We start from the raw sequence: 18,638 nt of genomic DNA, 5'->3' as shown, positions 1-18,638 counted from the left end.
CTCATATAAGCTTTTTAAATTCGATAGTTAATTTTTTTTTAAATAAAGTATTCTTTTAATTATAAAAAAAGTTTTAAAAATCTAACCCATCAGAATATCAGCTTTATGTCTTCATAATTTTTATTATTTTTTCACGTTTATTTAAATGTTATGTCCTACTAATGATTTGTATTTCATTAATGCATTAACTTGATATTTTAGACAAATAATTAATTCGGTATCATCATTGCTATTATGTTTTTCATAAAACATAACTCTTTACATTTGGAACAAAATAGCAATGAAAAAAATATTTTGATGAATATAAAGTATAAAAACACATCTTTCATGACATTTAATTTTTATAGAAATGTAAAAATGTAAATCTGCTGTTTTACGAAATGTGTCTTGAACATGTGAACACTGATTATTTTTCTGTGGTATATAGGAACCCATTTTTGAAAAGAATATTTTCTTCATATTTTAAGGTTTAATAATATTAAATTTTTATTCCCCACATGTTTGCATTAGCAATATCGATCTTGACCCAGCCATCAAGCACTTGATCAATTTTAAAATCATCAGGGTCTATTCTACTTTCGTGCCAGGGAAGGGAAAGAACGCTTTTCTGTATCTTAGGCTGTGATGCAAAGTAAATGCAATGGATAGAACCTACAGAAATTCGAAAGCCACCTACTCTTTAACTGACTTAAACTTCAAAGGCCTATAAAGCTTAACCGAACACTGCTTTTATAGGGCATAATCATATTGACACACCGGTTCGCATTTGATCACTGTTAAACAACATTGAACTTGGTCAGTACCAAATGGATGACCATTTGTGAATACCAGTCACTGTATGTATTAGAACGTCAGCATCTTGCAAGAACTGCAAACTCTTAAAGTTGTCATCTTCCTTGACAAGGATATACATGCAACTGATGATCACCTATGAATTTGATATTTCCAGAAATTTACTTCTTTGAAGGAAGCTAGTTCAACCCGCCTTATAGTGAATGCCACTTTGTCATGTTTAACAAACAGGACTTTCAAGAAACATCAGATATTACAATGGAAAGTAAAAGTCTGAGAGTAAAATGTTACTAAGACCAAACTGATGATCAGTGCTTACAGTGTTGGAAAACTCTCCAAAAGAAGGAAGTTCTCTTGCTCAGTTATGGAAAGGGAGTCAGGTACAACTCAATTGTTGTAGTAAGCATTGGGCACACAAGAAGTGCAGTGGAATTATTGGTAGTTTGAGAAAAGATAACCAATTTGAGTGTAAAAAGTCGAAGACAATGAAGATAGATGAGAACTCAGATGTGGAGAAAGTACATCTACATGGCAAATTACTGAGTTTGTTGAGAGATTGATAATACTATTGGAGAAGAGGGTGGAACAAATGCTAATGTGATTACAAGAGTTGAGAGTGAATTTAGGGAACTTCTGGCTCTACTAAGCAGCAAAGTCTATCAACAACGTGCATACAGTGTAATGATGTATGGATGGTAAATTTGAATAGTTAGTGTTGTATGGAGAGAAATTCTATGACAATTATAAGAAAGATGTGCAATGTGAGGTTTAGATCTAATGTTATTGATAATTTCTCAAGCAATGAAGAAAGCATACCATTATTTTTGATGACAGAATAAGTAGAAATGTAAAGCAAAATTTGGATTCTTAAATGCATATAAAAACGGTATTTTTATAAAATCACTCCCATCTTCAAACCAAGATCTCAAACCTTTTTACTATGTATTTGGGGTCATCAAAGGAGACTTTATTTTTTTTTGGGGGGGGGGGAGGACGGGGAGAAGATTGCCACTTGAGGTTAATGGTAAGTTTAAGGGACTTCATTTTTTTTTGTGCGTGTAAGGGGGGCTTGGCCCTCGAACCTAGGGTTAATGATATGGCTAATGGCCTTTTTTTTAAGTTTATGTGTGCGAGAGAGAGCTTACCACTCAGACTCAGGGTTAGCGAAAAAATACCCAATAAAATCGCACACAAACAAAAAAAACATAGATATTATTACATATGTGTGTGCGCGCACACACACACACACACACACACACATCTATAATTTAATACACAATCATATTATTTAAATCTTTCTGTCTCATTTCTCTATTTTAAAATTTGGCGGATGTTGTCAGGAGTGCCCCCCTCCTCTAATTCTATGATTTTCACTTTTTTTTTTTTTTTTTAAATTTTTTCCTGTTAATATCATCGATTACAGACTTAAGTTTCAAATTATAAAAAAAAATTGAAAATAAAAAAATTATTTTCATAACTTTTTACGTGGGGGTTCAGTTTTCAATTATAACGTGTAGAGGACTAGAATATATAAATCCTAATCCTGTTACAAAAGAAAATAATGAAACGAATGGAATGAAGGAAACAAAAACTCAATTGCTGGATAAAATAAACATGTTTTTTATTTTCTGTTGAAAAATGAATGTTTTAGGTATAACGCGTGTTCATGTCCGCGCGGGTGTAACCATCGTTTGTTGCGTGACTGGTGGTGTAGAAAGAAAAGGAAATGTGTGTTCATCTCATGTTCGGGTCACTATCGTTTGTTCGCGCATGGAAAGAAAAGTGAGCAATGTAGTGGAAATGTGAATGACAGTCCAGCGTGTAGACAAAGAAAAGGATAGAGGGTTGACATCAGTAAAGCTGTGCGCCATATTAGCAGTCAGCTACGCGGAGGTGTTCTCCAGCACAAGTTGTAGATAGAGAGAGAGAGAAAGTCAATCCAGGTTATGGAGATAGAAAGTGTATAAGGTGTACATACTGTTTGTTAGCTTTTTGTCCCACATATAGTAGCAAGTGGCATGAGGCGCGCAGGCGCATGCCTGCCGAAACGACGGCGGCTAGTGCGAGTCGGAAAAGAAGGAAGCTGCTTATTGCTTTTGCTTTTATAGTTGTTTCCGGTGGTCTTTTGCGCATGTGTGGATTTCCTTTGAAAGGGGAAGTGACCTTGCCCATGTGTGCGTATGTGAGTACATGTGTGCACGTTAGCATGTGTGTGTGTATATACACATGAATGTGAGTGTATATACGCGAATGTGAATATATGTACGTGTGTGGACGTGCACGCGTATGTTTTTGTGCGCGTATGTATATGACAAGTAATATAGCTTGAGATGTGAACGCGTGTTTTTGTGTGAGACTAGAAAAGGCTCGCACAAACGTACTAAATTGAACACGAACTTTGTGACCACGATGAATAGATAGATACATACATACATACATACATAGATGAGATGGATACATGAGATGAGAGAGAAAGAGAGGGGGGGGGTAAAGAAATCTTCCTTTTTTTAACCCCTTCGTTTTAATCCCTACCTTCCGGTCACATCAGAGAGAGTTGCCATTTTTTCTCATCGTGGTTACAAAGTTCGTGTTCAATTTAGTAAAACTTTAGGTACGTGTACAGTTTAATTAAGACATGAAAAAATGAAAATATCGAAAAAAAGGTTATATTGCACGCATCCGTTATGGAACAAAGTTCTCCGAAAAAAATTTTCACTCAATTTCATCAAGTAGTTTTTTTTTCTTTTACGGCGGAAAAACACGTTCTTATGAGAGCGCATTGAAGTCAGCCATTATGGAATTTGTTAAACACGCCACGGGGAGATAACTTCAGTTAAAGCGCCGACACTCCCTCCCCATCTTTAATACTAGCTTTTCTTCCTAAAAATCGAACCTTTTGCTCGGTATCGTAGCAAATTGTTTTTTCGCTGTAAAAAACATAAAAAAAAAACAAAAAAACTACTCCCTCAAATTAAGTGAAATTTTTTTCGGAGAACTTAACTTCGCTCCATAACAGATAACCTTTTTTTCGATATTTTCATTTTTTAATGTCTTGATTAAACAGTCTAAAGTACCCAATTTTATAATCGAAAACTGAACCCCCACGTGAAAAATTATGAAAAAAAAATTCTTTTCAATTTTTTTTATAATCTGAAACTTAAGTCTGTAATCGATGATATTAACAGGAAAAAAGTTAAAAAATTTTTTTTAAAAAAGTGAAAATTGTGGAATTAAGAGGGGGAGGGGCACTCTCGACAGCGTCCGCCTAAAATTTTTTTATCGCCTAATGCGTCTTTTACCCTCTCTTTCCAATCTCTATTATTTTTACTCTTTTTTCTCTCATTTTCGATAATAAAATAATTCGATGTTTTGATTTTAATAAGGTAAAATAAAACTAAAAATAAATATATAAAAAATAAAAATAAATAATGACACACAAACAATAAACTATTTTAATGCTATTAGTCGTGCGTGCACGGTTTCAACTGCAGACAACTGGACTAAATCTCCTCAGAAACATTTTTAGTTGACACCGTTGAATATTGATGATATTATAAAATGAGAAGAAAGAAAATGTTAAAACTATTTTTTTTTTCAAAAATATAATGAAATAATGTTTTTCTTTATTATTTTAAACTATACTTCAATTTTTTTTAGTTGATTTTTCGATAAACTCCGAACTAGTGCATTTTACAAACATGATACCCCCTTCCTTCCCCTCGTAAATACGAACAATTATTTTCAAAATATTATCTTGTAATTTATTGTCTAATTCACTATAATCAAAATAAAATTTTAAAATTGATTATTATAGATTTTAGAAGTAGGTGAGGTTTATTTTAGTTATTTATTCGAATCAGTAGTTTTTCAAGATTGACAACACCGTTTCGTTTCGAATGTGCGGAGTAGATATTACCTGATCGATTGATCAAACAGGACTCCTGTCATAAAAATGAATCAGGTAATTTTTCTCCACATTATTATTTTTTTTTTATATTAGATTAGCTGAAAATTTGTTGATGATTTAAAGTGATATCCGTAGAAATCATGAAGCAGAATTCAATGTTTATTATTTACAATCAGACTGATAAGAAAAGACAGACATTTTTATCGCTTAAATATTTTTTTTATTTTTTTATATATATATTTATGTAGAAACACCTTTTTCTGTACATTTCGATAACAGACGTGCAATTCTTTTGATACTTATGCAGTTAACATTCCCAAGTAAATTTATTTACAAGGCCACTCTTAACAGGGGGTGTGGGGCTTTGTTAACAAAATAACAATCTATTTGCTTGGGGATGTTACTGACTGCACTAGTTTTTTTCTCTCTCTAGTTAATAGAGATGTCAGTACTTATAATGAATCGAGACATACACCGGGTCCCCCCTGTCCCCCCCCCCAATGTAAACAGAATTTTTGTGAAAAATAAACAGTTCTGCTCGGTATATGTCGGCGCATTACGGAAAAACGGCAAATTAAACTGCAGAAGCAGTGCTTGTTCAGATGCTTCTCAGAAGCAAGCACCTGTACAAGTTTTATAATTGACCCCCCCCCAATAAAAATTAAAAAAAAAAAAACGAAAAATAAAAATGCTTTTGTAGACCGCTCGTGAAAACTTAATTTTTTTAGTCAATTAAAAAACATCAAAAACTATGTAACACAGAAAAATACAATATTTGCTTCTTCACACGCCGTATAGGCACCGCCAAAAATGGCCGAAAAAAACAAGTTGTTGTTGTTTTTTAAAACGAAATTACATTTATTAAAATCCATTATTTCTAAGTAACTTTTTTTTTCCAGAAAGATAAAACCCTGAATTTTATCATATAGAAAACAGAATAATGTAAAACTTTTTCTACTATTTTTAATCAAATTTTAAATGTTAAATTTTCCCAAAAAGTTAATTGACATTTTTTGTCTTGCACAAAAAACGTACATAAATATTTTTTAAAAAAGGTTTTTGAAATAATTAATTTATTTATTTGTTGTCTAACTAAGATTTAGGATGATTTTCTATGAGAATATGCAAAAATATTATAATATAAGTACCTGGATTCCAAATAATTCCACTTATTCATATAGGCAACCAGTTACTTCGCGTCGATCTAGAGTCTAGATCGACACTGTTTACGTTTGTATTCGATAAAAAGCAAACTCTGGAAGACCAAACAGGCCAAAAAAACTTATTTTTCAGTAACGAAAATTTCAATGTATTATTAACGCTAAGGCTGGCCAGTACCAGATGGGTGACCATTTGTATGAGTTTGGTTTTTAATGTGTATGTGTGTGGGGGCCAGGCTTCCCAAAATGGGGGAGGGGCAATTTAAAGCAGAATAAAAAAAAATTATTTCAGCGCGTTTGGTCCACCGTAGTCGAAAGGCGGCAAACGTTTTCAAACGGGATCGAAAAAATGATGCTATTTTTAACACAAAAGGGCACAATATTTATTGAATTTTTTTTGTATCGATTCTTCAAAGCATGCCCTGTTTAATAATGATCATGCATTATTCGGCTCGCTAAAAAAATTGTTAATTTATTTATCAAAGATTTTAAAATGGCTTTTTCGTATAAATATTAAAAAATTTTTTTTATTTGTTTTGCTTAACTTAAATTAATTATTTTACTTAACATATTCACCTAATTTCACACTTCAAAACTCAAAAGCGGGATAATTAAACACAATCGAAGTTCTGATATTCAGACGTCAAAATAAGGTATGCAAACAATTTTTTTTTTTAATCTATATTTCTGTCCCTTACAACAACACAATATGTTGTGTTCAGTTTCAGATGATTATTTTAAGCATATTTGTACCACCTCAAAACAAGGGGGGTTGTAAGTAAAACAAATATATATATATATATATATATATATATATATATATATATATATATATATATAAATATCGTTTATGAAAAATAAGTACACTGTTATAAAGTTCATTCTTCTCTTAATAATCGCTGAAAATTTCGTATTGATCGGATAATTACCTGATTTTTGGTAGATTTTTAAAAAGACGGTCCGTCAAAAAGTACTTACCTGCCCCCCCCCCCAGTTTTGGCGGTGCCTAAATAAATAAGTTAATACTAATAGTATTTGTATTTTGAAGCGATTTTTATGGAGATAAAATAAAAAAGGACATTATCGAAAAGCATACAATCAAAATAAAATTATAAACAAAAATAGCACAATTAGTCTTTATTTGCACTAATTGTTATTTTTATTTGTATTTAATTTCGTTATTTTTGTTATATACTTTTTAGTAATATATAAAAAAGAAAAAGAAAAAGCGAAGGCACTATTTTGCCTCACCACCGGTTTCGGTAGCGCTATGCAGAACATTAGGGAAGGGCGCTTGCAGACTATAACCATAATTGTTTTGGCTTACATATTTTTTTTTATTATTGAAATTGTTTGTGCCTTTTCGTTTGTTTTGATCCATTGAAATTCGATTTCTGTCACTACTCGCTTTTTATGAATAATTTAGTCATTTTTTTTTTTAAAGTAAAAACAAGATTTACCTAATCAAACGTTCGACATAACATCAGTTTAAAGTGAAGAATCCAGCCAGCTCCCCCCAAATAGTGTGCATTTTGGATGATCGAAAAAAAATTACGGCGATCGCCACGTCAACATTTTCCCGATCGGAAGGCCCCAGGCTATTCGCGATAACTTTCTTTTCTGAAGGAGGGTATAATGTCCGAGAGGACAACCTCCTGGGAAATAATGGAGCCACACCTCACTACGATCCAAGAGCTGTAGAAGGAGTTATTTATCCGCATATCACTGCAGTGCAGCAGCAAAGTTAAACAAAGTTAGTTTTATGGTGGGGAGGGGAGCTCTCTCGAGGGGGCACTGTGATTATAAAAATATCCGTGATCGGGCCCCGTCGGCATTTTTCGGTAAGGGCGTTTCAGGCAAGCAACGATAAGCTAATCCCCTATCTTGAGAAGGAGGATTTAACGCATGGGAATATAACTTCTTATGACTCAACTGAACCGAATCGTATCTCATTTCGATGAAAGGTCGGTTCCCCAAGAAAACCAGGCTCTAGTGTCAGGGTTTACCTCTGTGCGAGCTAAGAAAAACATTTAATGCTTTATATAGTAGAATAGTAAGTAATAGTTGTATTAATAGTAATAATTGCTGCTACCTGTTAGATGATCACGCCACTTTTATCAAATAGCAACAACAACAACACCATCAAAACGATTATTATTGTCAACGTCGTTGTTTTTCTTCAATCATGGTCGAGGGGAAACCCGGTCAAATAATACAATGTACTTTAAAGGCTTCTGCACAGGTAGGTTAATCGTTACCCTTTTTGTTTTTATTTTTTTAATTTCGATTAAGTGACATTTTTTTGCCCTGCATATAAAAAAAGAAGGGACATCGCACTAGAAACCCTTTCTTTCTTAGTGCTCTCACACTAGGCGCACACGTCATAAAAAACACCACGATCTAACTGGAGAAAATAGAGACCGTATGACTAAATAACCTATTTAGTAAATAGGTGCGAATGATGACGATAGAGAACGAGGGGTAGAAATAAGGAGGAGACGATGTTTGTAAATATTAGAACATCAACGACCGGGAGAGGAGAAGGGAGAGATTGTGTTGTAATAAATTGAATGAAGGAAATTACACTTTTGAAATTGTTTCTTTACAAGGAGAAAGGTAGATATAAACCATTTCTTTATGGTGAGGAGGGACGACAATGACATTTATTTTTGTCAGTTTATGTAAAACAAAAAACCAAACAAAACACATCTAAAAATTTGCTGACTTTAGGGAAACCAATTTCTTTTATTCTCTCCATCACATCTTAACGCACTCAATTCTTTGTTGCCTTCTGAACAACATTTAGTCGATAAACAGTAAACACCAAACAATTTTATTTAATTCTTATTTCGATGTTATAAATTTTCATTTTCGTTGCTACAAGTAAGTTTCAATTTAAAAATATTTATTTTTTACACTTGTTTCTGTAAAGTACCAAGTACTACTATAATACTTTAGATACCTCTCCTTTTGGATAGGTATCTAAAGTATTTCAGTATTTACTTAATAAAGTAAGTCCGTTTCGAATATCGACGGAAAATTGCGAGTCAGTCCTGGTAATAGCCAAAGTAATTTACGATTTGAAAGCCACCTGTTCTTTTTTTAAGCTTTTTCGATTTTATTTTTTGGTCATTGAGAAGGCTATTTTTTTTTTTTTAGGCCTAAACCCTACGCATGCTTAGTATCGCCTGCCTTTTAACTTTTTTGTTGCGGCTTTAAACTGCTTCAGACATTTCCGGACTGATACTTGGGAATGAGTCCGTAAATACTGAAATCATCTGCATACCCATTCCTTACAAGCATCAATTTTTATTTCAAAATCTTTAAAACATTTATTTTCTCATACATCTTCCTTCCTGTGTGCTGACTGCTGCAAATTATAAAAAAGAATGAAATATCATTTAATCACTCGTTTTTCTTCCGATTTCTTTTTGTCTTTGTTTAAATATTTAAAAAATGTCTCGTCATGAGCCTTCCTTTCGTGTGTGTGTGTGTGTGTGTGTAATATATATATATATATATATATACACACACACACAAGTTTACATTTTTTTTTTTTTTAACCTATCCGACTCATTTTTTTGGTTTAATTTTCAATTTTGTTTCAATTACGAGAACAAACGGATTCACTTCACTTTTACGGAATCGTAGCAAAGTGTATTATTCTGTCCTCTTCTAAACTGAGGTAATTGTTATTTTTGTGTCAATCTAGAGTGACCCTTTTGGGGAGCTGGGTTTCTTCCACATTAAAAATGGATCGTGTGTTTAACTTTGCCCGTGTTGGAAGGCAAAGAAAAAAAGAACTTTGTACTAACGGTCTCACAAACATACAACAAATCCGTTAAATATCCCCTAACTTATTATTGTTATTACTTAAAGCAAACTCATAGTTTTTCATCTGATTTCAACGAGACAAATATTAAATCATTAGAGACATTAATTGGCACTAGTGCAGTTTAACATCCACAAGCAAATTAATTTTAATTCTAGGAGAGTTTCGTTCGTGCAACTTAAGAGTTTACAAAGCCCGTCATGTTGAGAATGACTTTCTAAATGTGATTGCTAATGTTAAACTGCAGAAGTGTTAATTAATGTTATCTTTTTGCTTGTCTTTCTGTTTTGAAGACGTCAAAATCATTTTATTGTTAATATTTATATTAACGCTTTTTTTATAATTTCCTTACAACCATTGTGCTATTTCCGACGTTATTTTCGTCTCTTTGTGATTTCAACTTAGTGGCTTTATGTAAAACGATGTCATATCTGGAAACGGAAAACATGACGTAAACCTAAACATATTTTTATGGCTAACAAAAACACAGGTTTATTATTTTTTCTTCTTCTTTAACTTAAAGTAATAATTTAGATAATGTCACACTAAAAAGCAGAGGCTATCGTCGAAAACTCGAATTTTTTGTTATTTGCTCCGTAGTCACGTGGCGAAACTGCAGCGTTGCTTTCCTTTGTTGTATTTTGAGTAATAAATTAAATAGGAAACAGTTTCCGTTAAAAATATCATCTATGATTAGATGAATGAATTTATCTTTACCAATACGGAATTATCATTCTAAATTTTTTACTTAAGCAAGAGAATGATATATTCCAATAATTATTGTCCGTTATAAAATGAAAGTTCTCTTTTTACAGCTACAAACTAGTCCTTTTTGAGTTTTCATTTTCTTTTATTATTTTGTTTACAATTTGACCGATTTTTCGGGGGTTATTTAGTACGACAGAGACGTGCAAAAGTATATGCTTTCTTTTTTGGTCCAACTGAACCGTACTACTATTTTATGTCGGTATTTTTAATTCAAGTTATATTATTTAGTCTCACTAAATGATATTTACGTCATTCAGGTCATTTTATGTCAACTTGACTCCCTTCCGTAAAAAAAGTATTTTTATTTTTATCTTTTCAAAACATTTGTTGCTTCTTCAGAATTTGAACCGAATCAAACTGACTGTAACCAAACTAAACTTAAAACTTAGGTTAGCGTTAGTTTAGGATAAAAAAAGAAGAAAGATTTGTACAATACTCCGAATTTTAAAGAATGGTGTGTGAATAAATTCTTAACTCCAGTGAAATAACGTTACTTTACACTTTGCAGCAGCTGTGCTGTGCTAACAATTGAATAAATACGGGTTTCAAATATATTTCTATCTGAAAATTTGGGGCTTAATCGAGAATATATTTTTAGAGGATGTTGCATCCGCTAAACATGGTTTATTTATGCACTTGCAAATGAAAGTGCTGCTGCTGCCTGGAATGTTTTTGTTGAGAGGATTCTTTTAATGGTTCCGTAAAAGATAAATTATTTTTACCCCGTTACACCTTTTCGTGTTATGATTTCGTATTGCCACCAGGACTTAGAATTAGTGGTTAGATTAAAGACAAGCATGAATTTTTTAAGTGATTTTTTTTAATAATCAGAAACATGAACTATGCAATAGATTATTTGGGGCCGTTAAAAATCAATTTCACCTACATTCTGAATATGGAATAAATAAATAAAAAACCTGTTATTTTACCCACTACCTTCTCCCCTGATTTCTTAAGATTTTCAGGGGTTATGGCTAAATCCTCTTTTTATCTTATACATAATGTCGAGTTGGCTTAAATGCAAAATTTACATTATTTAAAAAACAACAACAAAAAAAAAAAAACAGTTTTTCGCGAGAGAGTATTGGAAATGATTACACAACTCGAACTGTCAGTTGTGTAATCGTCTTTATGGAAGCAAAAATTAAAGACTTTGTCACGGTAATTATTTTGATTTTTTTTTTTTTTTTTTTTTTAATTTCAATTTTAAAACCACAATTAAAAGTATGTAGATGAGGATGGTGTAATTACAATATTCGAAACTGTTGCTTTCCCCTTTTTATTTTCGCAAAAAATCTAAATGGTCACGTGACAAAACATCCACACGAGTTGAAAATTATTTTGTTTTTGTTTTTTGCTTTAATAGCATTTTTGGAAAAAAAAAATAAATAAATAAAAATAATGTGAACTCTTATATTTTTAATGGTAATGACCAAATAAGAGTTTGGAAAAAAAAGGCACAAAAAACATTCACTGCTGTATTAACTTATTGAACTCGTGAAAAGTCGACTCTTGATGCCAGCATTGTTTTCATAACCTTTAAAAATAAAGATTGAAAGCAAATGCAATTAGACTTCCCAAGATGTTTTTAAAGCAGGCTCGATCTAATTGCTATTTTTACTTTAAACCTCAAGTAAGTAAAAAGTAATTAATATTTTTAAAAACACCATATTTTCTTCTAAATTTACTTGGGGGTTTAATTCGAGTGTCTCCAGTCACTGTCTCATAATGTTGAAAAGTCGATCGCAAAATATTTCGTTGTCATACCTTGCTGTATCTGAAAAAGTACAATTTAAGTACGCAAATGATGTAATTATTCACCTTCTTTAGATCAAAGTGTAGTATCTTTTAATGACCTTATGTCTAATTTATTAAAATTAATTCTTAGTTTGAAAATAAATAATTTAAAGTGTAGTCTGTTCTGTTCTCTGATAGAGAATGAGAAATTTTTAGACGGACGCAATTTTTATTTTTGTCCTAATCTTTTGAGGATCTGTATTTTCTCTGCATAAAACCTAACTCTCTGACCTGGGAAGAGGCGCAAAGAAATATTGTGTTTCTAGTTGTCATGTTTCGATATTTAATAAAAATAAAATATTTTAATTGAGTTATTAATTATGTAATGGTTACCACATGCCCCTCCCCCACTTTTTTTTGTTTGTTTTTCATTTGTGGTAAATCAAAACTTTTCTTAAATTAGGCGTTGCATTTATTTACTGTTTATTTTCGTAGGCATAGTTACCACACATTTCCTGTCATGAGGTGTTCGTTTCGTTTTTTGTTTGGGGAGGGAGGGGGGTAGTGTCACGGGTTATTGATATTTTTATCTTGCCCTCCCCCCTCTTTTTATCCGCAATTCTTCTTTTTTTTTTTTTTTTAATATATGTCAACGTTGTTGTAGATTAACAGCCAAAAAACCAATAAACAGACGTTTCTCCAAGTCTTGTCTTGTCCAATATCCATCATTTGTAGCAAGTGATTATTACACAACATCCCATTCCTTACACATGAATGCATTCTCAGTGTTGTTGTTTTCACACAAGTGATGACTGTAGCCACCTTCTCGACTGGAGAAATTATGTTTTTCTCATCCAGAGTGTCCCTTTTTGGATATCTCTCACATTAAACTGGCCTTGTATCACATCCAGTCCTTGTAATAAATAAGGATATCAACGTACCGGAGGATTATTTTTTCTTCTCAAACAATAATATCAACAACGAGGACATAGTTACAATTTGTAATGTGTAAGTAAATAATACGTTTTTGTTTGAATCAATTTCATCTTCAAAGATATGGTGCTGGCTGGACTGCTGGCTGGTGTGGTGCTGGACTGCTGGTGCGCTCCACGTTTATCATTATTATACCAGTTTTCATTTGATATAGAAATTGGTGTTTATTTTATTTTTATTGAGTTTGGTAGAATCCATGATGTTCCATATTAGAGAAACGCCATGGTAAAAATCTTAATGTAATCGCACAAATTGTTTACAGTGAAATTGGTTTCGGCATGATTACGAAACAACCTATTTTTACTTTCAATAAAAATAAATAATAAAATTTTTATCTTTAACTTTTCAGCTTTAAAATAGCTGTCACTGAAACAATATCTTAAGGAAATTAGTTCTTTGGTTCAGGTTCAGTTAATAATGTAGCAACAAAACATGCCGTTAATGATAAAACCTAATTATTAGGATGTTTGTTTGACTATTAACCAAATTGTTATAAAACTACAACTAACCTGTTTTAGACAATGCTGGTTCAATGGCAACCATCTTAAAGCTAAAAAGATCCCAGATAACTAATTAAAAAACAAAACAAAAAAAAAAACATTAAAATAATAATTTGAAAATTAACTCCCCCCCCTTTTTTTTTTACTAGCTTAAAAAACAGGTTGTTGAAGAATAAATTCAAAATTTATTTCACTTTCGGTAGTTTTATGTTATCTTGATCCGAACTTTTTAAAAGCGCCAAAAATTAATTAACAATAAAATTACTATAATAGTCCCCCCCCCCCTCCGAACTGCCAGACTTTGGAAGGTAAATTTTCAGATTTTCTTTTAAATGACGACTTATGTAGGTTTTCGATTATGCTGAATACAAAAATCGCATTGAAATTTTGCAGAAATAAGTAGTTATCGAGATATAAAAAGTTGTATTATGCATTGTATTCTTTGGCGGCCATCTTTTTTACGCGCGTGCACGCGCACCATAAACAAAGCTACTCATCTTTGACTGACACTGCACGCGCGTAAAAAAGATGGCTGCCAAAGAATACAATGCATAATACAACTTTTTATAGCTCGATAACTAATTATTTCTGCAAAATTTCAATGCAATTTTCGTAATCAGCATAGTCGAAAACCTTTAAAAGTCGTCATTTAAAAGAAAATTGTGGAGGTGGACCTAATCTAAAAAAAAAATACCCTTTGGAATTTCCTCTTAGATCCCTGCTTTCCTAACTGTACTGACATGCAAGGGTTTAAGTGTCGTGTGAATTGACATCTCGCTGCTCAACTAGGTGTGTCAGAATTTTTTTGGGAATTTTTGACACCCTTAACACAAAACTGCGAATAAAATATATAAAACTCCTAATTTCTCTTTTTAAAGTGGTTTGTTTAATTTCTTTATGGAATATACTTCAAAAATAAACTATTAAAGTTTTTTGAAAAATAATAGAAATATTATTTTTTATTTTTTTAAAAAACAATGTTTACAAAGTGGCTGCACACGCTTATGCAGCCATTTTTTTTTACGTAATAAAATGAATTGAATTTTACGAGTTAAATTTTTTTCAATTTTTTCAATTAGAAAATCTATCAAAATTTTTCTATTGGTTCAATTTTTACAATATTTGCAGGTTTAATGTGAAATGTTATGCTCTTTCCAATAAACCGAATATAATATTCTAGACAAACGTTTTTTTTTTTTTAAATTCACTCCCCCCCCATTTTAAAATGTCTATTAAAATGAAAATAATTTTCTCACCTCAGATTTGTATATTACAAATGGAAGATAAAAGATCAATAAATAAAATAATCTAATTTAAAACAAAAAAAAGAATAGTTTTGTGCAAATTTACCTGTAAAGTCAAGTCAAAAGTTTAAAACCGTTTTCTTTTTTTTTAACCACGTTTATTTATTTTTTTTTAAGTGAAATCTCACATTTTGAAAATTTTGTTTTGAAAAGATTGAATACATACAACAATTTTTTCTGCTTCATTCAATGTTTTTTAGATTAAAAAATAAAATTACTCCATAAAGAAGGAAATAAAATATATTAAATCAAAAACTCATTTCTTTAACAGAATAAAAAAAAAAAAAAAAATGGAAAATTGATAGAGTAGAATTTTTTTAAACAGCAAAAACTGATAAGTGAAATGTGATCATTTTTCAAGTTACAATGGCCCATATTGACTAACTTGTTACAGCCAGAAATAGAAAGGGAGATAAATTCTGGCGCTTACAGGCCACCAAATTTTCAACTCGAAGAAAGGGAGACGTTTGTCTCCCCTTTATTCCAGTTGTGAACATCTGACATCACAGTATTTTGGAATCCTGGCTTAAAAAAGTATTTTATTTAAAAAGGACATGGAATATAAAATATAAATATAGATAAATTCTTAACATTGAAGAATGGAAGTACCCATTGATTAGTATTTTTTATAGGTAAGTGATTTTTTGGAATTAATATATATTATATCTGAAGTAAGTTAAAATTCGTTGATTTTCTTGAAATCACTTTTAAAGAAAACCGATTTAAAAAAACAAATATTGCATATTTTACTATTAAACCTGTTATTTTAAAATTTGATCCTTGCTCCTTTCAATAAAGAAAAAAAAATAGGGTTTGAATTACATTTTTCAAGTAGTTATAAGCTTCGAAAGTCTTCGTAAGTCTAAGTTTTTATCACGCATTTTTAATGGCCATTTTCTGACACTGCTACTGCTCAACTCCCTATGTAGTATCCTTGTCGAATTGGGGCTTCAAGTAGTAGTCCCTTACATCTAAGTGGCACTATGGCTTATTGGGATGAAATAACAGTAAAATAATAGTGATAATAATAAAAACCCTTTTTGTTTGTGGTTTCTTTTTCTTTCTTTCTTTTTTTTTTTAATTGTGTGTGTAAAGAGACGGTAAATTGGCAGTTTACATGTAACACAAAATGCCCCCCCCCTCCCGATGAGAACTGTAGTAAAAAACTAAGATAACCAAAGTTATTTCCCTTTTAGAGCTTGGTGTTCTCCCCCACCTCCTCCCACACATACACCTAAAAAGTAAAATGCTTATTTTAGGGTAACCTAGTTCTTATTCAAAATCCACTCTTTGGGCTAAATTTTCTTAAATGTAAACTACATTGTCTTAGGCCACCCTTCCAGACATTACCTCCTCCTTTTAGGGGCAGAGAGATTAGTGCCTGTCGCCTGAAGTGTCCTTAAGTTGTCAACAGAGCCATATAGGTAATTTTTGTTCCAAATTAAACTGTCCCCTCTCCCCTTTTTGGAGTCGTGGATGGGGTGAATTCTCCACATCAGAACTTGTTTCTTTTTTTTTTCTGTTTTTTGTTAGAAATTTAAGACTTTTTCGTTTCCCAATGAACTTTTTTACATTTCATTATTAAAAAACAAAAATTACACGCACACCTGTACACGTTTAAAACGTTTGGGGTAGATTAACTTCACGGTGTGAATGCGTTATTTTAAGTGAAAGGTGCCGACTAAAAGTAATCTAAAAATTTTGTAGACGAATAGAAAGACTCTCGACCCCCCCCCCATTTCTTAGGGCTTCATACCTAAATTTGTTGTCAATCGTATTAAATTATATTCCTTTAATGTTTTCATTATTGTAATGTGTATTTGAGTTTCAATAAACTATATATTTTTTTGGTCCCCCGATTTATTGGAGAGGGACCTATGTTTTCAGTGGCGTCCATCCATACATCCGTTATTCCAGACGATTGTCAGATAACTGTCCATTAGATTTTCCTGAAATTTTGCCACAAATTGTATTTCATTAAATAGATGTGCACAGTAAAAAAAATTTTTTTGCAAAGATTCTCGTTGCACCCCAGGGGCTCAAAAGAGGTAAAAAAATGACATATTTTGCTCCATAACTTTTGATCCATCCATTAGATTTTTCTGAAATTTGGCCAAAATGTGGAGCCCATTGTTCTTAATACAAATCCAGTATGGGTGACCCTGGCAAAATTCTGGTTCGCGTTCCTGGGAACTTTTAGTGCTAAAAACGCTCCTTTTTGTAGCTCTTTTTTCATTTCTCAACAAAACCTTTATGTTTGACTATATAGTGGTTTTTCATGGTGGTCAATTCAAATATACATGTGTTAAAGCCTGAAACTGCACCGTTATCCATTTATGCTGGGATTCGGCATCTCCAGGGGCTCAAGAGGCCGAAAATGACACAAAATGCCATTTTTTGCCCTATAACATTAGATTTTCCTGAAACTTGGCCAAAATGTGGAGGCCATTGTTCTTAATATAAATTTAGTATGGGTGACCCTGGTAAAATTCTGGTTCTTGGACTCTTAGGGCTAAAAAAACATGCCTTTTTGGAGCTCTTTATTCATATTACTCAAAAACTTGATAAGCCCTGTCGGTGGGGCATTAGAATACGCCGACTGCCCCCCTGCAGAGGGTAAAAGTCCCTCAATGGGGGTCCTGGATATGACCTTAAACTATATCCGATGGTGAGGCCCCAACTTGCGGGCTCTGGGGAGTGCGGAGCCACCCTTTAATTGCCATTGCTCCCAGGTCCACTTTGACCCGGAGTGGTAGTACCTGTTAGGGTCCCAACTATGGGTTAAATAGAAACTGACTTGCAAAAAACAAATATATTCTATTAAAAAATTTTCAAAATCACCGGATTCGGCATTAAATAACCTGAAAAGGGTTGATATGCCGTAAAACAAAAACAACCAACAAACAAAAACTTGATATGTATGTCTATATAGTGGTTTTCCATGGTGCTGAATTCAAATATACATGTCTTAAGGTGTGAAACTGCACCGTTTGCCCATTTTCACTGGTATTCGGCATTCCCAGGAGTTCAAAAGGGGTCACAAATGCCCCAAAATTGCAAAAAATGACAGTTTTTACCCCATAACTTTTACCCCATCCATTAAATTTTTTTGCAACTTTGTGAAAATGTGAGGGCACCGTTGGCCCTTCACACTTCTCACATTCATCATTTCTTCACTATTTTTGTGGTGTCATCTTACACGCAGCACCAGAGGGGGACCATGCATGTACAACTTGTTATCTTCACGGTGAGACAAGTATGTTGAGCCATCTTTATGGTTGAGTTAACCGAAATATTTCTCATCTGGCCTCCAAAAAATGAGAGCATGACATGTTATTTACCTGTATTAAGTGTCGAATTGTAGACCCCTTGCTTGTTGAAAACTTACCATGTGTGTCATCAGTCCCTCGTATCATCTCATCCTATTTTTGTTTTGGCTTTTTAAATTTTCTTTGCTAAATTTGTTTATTCCTCCTAATTTCAATCTATTGTTAGATGTACGCAATTATTTCGTTTCCGCCTGAATTTTTTAAAACATAGTACATTGCAGGAGGGAATCTGATTTAAAGTTTATTTCAGTTAAGATTATTTTTATTGAGTTCCCTGAACTTGTGGCTAGGAGCAACATATATTATCTGTCTTTAT

General features: G+C 32.4%; 1 protein-coding gene across 21 annotated transcripts in view; it reads left to right on the top strand.

Annotated features, from left to right (window-relative positions):
- Positions 1–18,638, top strand: part of LOC145277799 (adiponectin receptor protein 1-like) — a 315,074-nt gene that overhangs the window by 235,303 nt on the left and 61,133 nt on the right. For 2 of the 21 annotated variants that reach the window (XM_080129642.1, XM_080129633.1), the window contains exon 1: positions 7,109–8,101. The exons of 10 other annotated variants lie outside the window; for them this stretch is intronic. The gene's annotated coding sequence lies outside the window, so the exon portion shown is untranslated. Of the gene's footprint in view, positions 1–4,535; positions 4,754–7,108; positions 8,102–8,309; positions 8,743–11,757; positions 12,093–12,837; positions 13,205–18,638 lie in introns of those variants that run through there. 9 more of the 21 variants (XM_080129643.1, XM_080129634.1, XM_080129645.1 and 6 more) reach the window with 9 other exon arrangements.

Source organism: Euprymna scolopes, chromosome 6, assembly GCF_053919585.1.
Source record: "Euprymna scolopes isolate OS-2025 chromosome 6, ASM5391958v1, whole genome shotgun sequence".
NCBI lineage: Eukaryota > Metazoa > Mollusca > Cephalopoda > Sepiida > Sepiolidae > Euprymna > Euprymna scolopes.
The sequence above is the reverse complement of the archived record's forward strand: the minus strand, read 5'-3'. Positions and strand labels throughout refer to the sequence as shown.